The following is a 5,006-nucleotide window of genomic DNA, read 5'->3' as shown; positions in this document are numbered from 1 at the left end:
CGTCACTTCCGCTCGCGCCCCTTGCTTCCCCTGTGCGACTTCCTGCGAACGAGCGGCGCGCGCCGCCGCTCTCCTGACTCCGCCCCCGTCCCGGCCGCTTAGCCGTCACGCAGCGTTGGAGCCCCCGCCCCTTTCGTTGCCTAGCAACCGCCAAGCTGCCCCGCCCCAGCAGCCGCCTAGGTGCTCGGCACGCGCGGCCCCGAGCCCCTAGTGGGTCCACCCGCACGTCCCAGGTCAATGGCACAAGCTTAAGTTCAGTTATCTCCTGAGGTTGTCCTCTAACCCTTCCAAAAGTGCCTGACCAAATATCAGTCAGACCTTGCCACCCTTCTTAAAACTCCGGTCGCGCATCATCACACTTAAAGAGAGAAAGAGAGAAAGAAACTCAAAACTCCTAGCCATCCCTACAGAATTCTGCAGGATCTGGCCCCTGCCTATTTATCTGTCCTCACTTGTACCTCCCTCCCTCAGATTATTCTGACATTTACACTGGATCCGTCCGCCTGAGTCACTCTTCCTTGAACCTTTGCATAGCTAGTTCCCTCTGGTCATTCTGTTCTTGGCTGGGATGTCACCTACTGGTAGGGTTGCAAGATTTCGCAAATAAAAATACAGGATACCCAGTTAAATTTGAATTTCAGATAAACAATAATTTTTAGTGTAAGTATGTCCCATGCAATATTTGGGACATAACTTTACTTAAAAAAAAAGTAATAGTTTATCTGAAATTCAAATTTAACTGGGCATCCGGGATTTTATCTGGCAATCCCTTCTACTGGGAGAAGACTTTCCTGGCTGATCTTTCCAAATCAGCCATCTCCTGCCCTTCTGCATTTATTCGTTTTATTTATTTCATGACATTTATCACCAGCTGAAATTATGTTATTTACAGGTTTATCTGAGCTTCCCCAAAACTGGAATGTAAGTTTTTTGAGAGCAGGGACCTTGTAAGTTTGTTCACTGCTGTAACTCCAAGACTTAGAATAGCACTTGACACACAGTAGTGACTCAATAAATATTCACGGAATGAAAGAATGAATACATGGTGTTTTTAGCTCAGCCTGTTGTAACAAAATACCATGGACTGAGTGCCTTAAACAACAAACATTTATTTGTCACAGTTCTGGAGGTTGGGAAGTCCAAAGTCAGAGTGCCCGCATAGTTGCATTCCTAGAACTCTCTCCCCAGCTTGCAGACAGCTGTCTTCTCACTATGTCCTCCCTCACAGGGTGGAAAGAGAAGGACTCTGGTCTCTTCCTCTTCTTATAAGGGCACTAATCCCATCACAGGGGCTCCACCCTCACGACCTCATCTAAATCTAATTACCTCCCACAGGCCACACAGCACCACATTGGAAATTAGAGCTTCAGTGGGTGAATTTTAGGGGAACACAAACATTTAGTCAATAGCAGATGGGAATGCTTCTTGCCCTGAGGGTGACTAAGGTAAAAACCCAGCCATTGCTATTTCTACAGCCAAAATACGGAAAATCTCTAGATGCCTGTGCTTCAACCAAGAAGGCCTCCCTCTGTTTTTCGCACTTCAAGTTATCAGGAAGTGCCCATCACTGTGCCTTGAGGATAGGCCAGAGAAGAGGTGGTTAGGCAGGAGGGAGGTGGATTCCCACCTGTGGTGTAGCTCAGTCCCTAAAAACAAACAACTTGGTATAAAGTGAATACTCTGTGGGATGCTGGGGAGGGGAGGATGATTGAGTCTTTATTTTCTGAGTCTGAAGCAAACCAACCAAAAAACATTCTTTCAAGAGCAAAAGCAGGTCACATCCTGGACAACAGCAGGAAAGACCTTCTCTTCCTTGAGATTCCCTTTTATTGCCCCAAGGACAAGTGTCATGAGATTAAACACAACTTTGCTACAAAGGCCCTGACCCAGACCTGGTGTCCCAAGGGAGTCTCTGAGAGCCAGTCAGAAACAACTTCATGACCAGTGGGGATCCAAAGATGTCCCCCTCTTTCTCACACTGTCCCTTCGGCCCCCCAAAGCGGCTGCAATAGCCCACTCCTGGAGAAAAGCCTAGGATAATGTGTTTCTGATGCCTCAGTTTGGTTCGAACCAGAATAAACACAAATGGCAAAAATCAGCCCATGAGCTCATTCAGGCTTTGATCAGAGACATAATTTCATTATGAAATTTTGAATCAGGCTGTTGTGAAGTCTTGCCAAGGAGTTTCATTTTCCCAGATGATATGGTGGGTTGTTTCTCTCCTGTTCTCATACTCAGCTGCGTTTCTCGTACGAACTTTCCATCTATTTTTATAATCTGATCCATCAATCCTTTTACAAGTATTTGCCGATCCCAACAACCAACCTCAGTTCAACCAGCCAATAATATGTTTGATCTATGAAGGTCAGGCCAAAGTTGTTGGTTTGGTTTGCCTGCCCTGATCACTGCAATTGTAATACATTGACTATTTTTCACCCTCCTTCCTCATGTCATGGTGACCAGAGGAGGCAAGACGCACCTCCAGGCCTGTGATTCCTCAGCTTTTAAACAGATGTATTTAGTTAACTACACCGAAAGGTTACAGTATGGTCATATGAATTACGGTATATGAAAACATCGCAGACATGCTACACACCATGCAGATGGGCTGTTTGCTCTTTTCCCTCCAGACCTATGGTTAGATCCTCCTTTCCTAGAATCTTGCTCCCAATAACCACAGGTTGGTCTGAATGAGAAGATCGCAGCAGGAACTGGCTGGAGATGCCACCTTTCTGAGACAGCCTCAGACAGCCTTGTGCCAAGTTCTGATAGGAAAGATGGGGCTGCCGTTTTCACAGGAAGCGGAGAATCTTGCTTGACCTCATGTTCGTCTTCGTTCTGTAAAAACATTTTCTTTGGGATCTAATGGGCAAGTAACAGCAGCTTCCTCAGTAGCATTTTTCAAAGTGTGGTCTAAAGACCACCAGCATCAGAACCACATGGGGAAACTGATTACAAATGCAGACTCCTGGGCTTTGCCCCAGAGCTACTGAAATCAAACCCTCTAGAGGGGGGAGGTGGGGGGAGGATATGCATTTTAATGAGCTCCTCAGGTAATTCTGGTACACTCAAAAGTTACAGATCTGAAAAGCAGTTTCTTTCCCCAAAGTCACCCTGAGGCTTTCTGACCAACTGACCAGAAGGCAGCCCTAGTGCAACCCTGCTCCTTCCCCACCTACCTTAAATCCTCTTTTTTCTTGCAGAGCCAGGGTGAGGAAGGCTGCCGCAGTGTCTAATGTACTCAGAAAATGTATGTCTTGGCTCTGCCCCAAACGTCTTGATATTTATGCTGTAGCCTGAGGGTCGTTATCCTTTGGCAATGCTCCATTGTAAGGCCATTAGCTCTTAATTAGTGCCAGCTTGTTGGTTTATCCTTCCCAGTTGAACTGAGAGAGGAGGCTTCTCTATTCAGTCTCTTGTGTCTCTCCTCCGGCAAGTCCATGATGAATTGACCCCCGCCAACTGGGGCCAAGAGTCAGGCCCCTGGCTGAGTGCTGCTCAATGTGAAACGCTTACTGGCCCCCAAGCAGAGGCTCTCGGACCCTGGAAGAACAGAGAAGCACTCCAAAGAGATTTTTCAGGGTTTTGTGGTTTTGTGTCATTTGTACAAAACAAAAAGAGAGAGTCCTCAGTCATATAACCTCAACAGTTCATAAGGGAATGCAAGAAAAATAAGGTGCGTTAACTTGGAGTTTTGTGGGCTAGATTGCCTGGGATGCGCCGTTTTCATTCTAGGATGCCTGGGAAGTTTGGGGACAAGGGTATAGCTAGCTGGTGGCCTGAGTGGCTATGAAAAGTGGCTGAGAGGCTCACCTCTGGGAACCTCAGGAAGCTTCTCCACATGAGCGATGTATCTGGTCACCACTTCTAAGTGGGAAAAACATGGTCTGTATTGGTCTTGGCATTCATCTTCTTGCTGGGCAAGGAGCTCTTCAAAAAGATCCCTAGATTAAGCTTCAGAAAAATAACTAGCAGCATTTTGCTCCTTCCTATCACTGAATCCCTGTGGCCCTCAGCAGATTCTGCTTATGAAAATCTGAGAAGCAATTTTATGAGAGCCTATTAATGGCTTCTAATTTTCAGCCTAGTTTAGATAACTCGAGATTGCTGGCTGCGTCCCGAAAAATGGATCCAGAACACACACCAATGTGGGAATTTAAAGTATAATTCCAAGTCGTGGGTAATTGTTTAAGCTCCAAAGAGACTGAAGGGCCCATATTAAGTCATCTCCCCAGGATCAGTGTGTTTCCTATTACACTTGATATCTATCTGTCCAATGATCCTTTTGATTTTTAAGCCATTAGACTAAATCTGTGTGTAATTCTTTACCCCCTCTTCTCCTGCCTACCTCCCCCCTTTTCCTTAGGAAAACACTTTTAAAAATGTTAACCAGGTCCCTTCGATTGTTTCCAGAAGAAAAATGTCACATTAAAGAATCTGAAAAGTCAACTCCTGAAACCAGTGTGTCAGAGGGCCTCTGTCTGTCAGAAGGTCATTCTTGCCCTAGAGGCGGCTTCTGCCCAGCAAGACGCTAAGGTTTTCCTTGGCCTCCTGCAACCCTCTTGCCCCCTTGTTTGGTCTAGTCTAGACTGGAAACAAAATCTGTCTCCCAAAGTAGAGACGAAGGCTGAGGTGTGGAAGAAAGTTCGGATGAATACCTTTTCAAGCAGCAGAGGAAGAACAGATCAAAATCTTGATTTATGTGACTTTTTAGAGGCTTGATTAGAAAATGACAAGTCTGCCACTCCCTCATCGGGGCGGGGGGGGGGGGGGGGTGCGGTGCAAAGCACTCCTTCTGACTCAGTGTGCAACCAGGTTGGAGGAATCTTCCAAATGCTTTAAAGGTCTCTTTGAGAGACTTTAGAGTTGATCGTTTTGCTTCCAACCAGAGCTGGGCAAATCCCCAGGATGCCTGGACATGGTGCGCCCAGGACGTGGGGACTCAGGTTTCTGCTGTGTACCCCCCCATCCCGTCCCACCTCACTGGTGCACCAGGCATAAACCAA

Source organism: Phoca vitulina, unplaced genomic scaffold (genome assembly GCF_004348235.1).
Source record: "Phoca vitulina isolate PV1807 unplaced genomic scaffold, GSC_HSeal_1.0 scaffold2, whole genome shotgun sequence".
In the NCBI taxonomy this organism is placed as follows: domain Eukaryota; kingdom Metazoa; phylum Chordata; class Mammalia; order Carnivora; family Phocidae; genus Phoca; species Phoca vitulina.
This window is presented reverse-complemented; position numbering follows the sequence as displayed.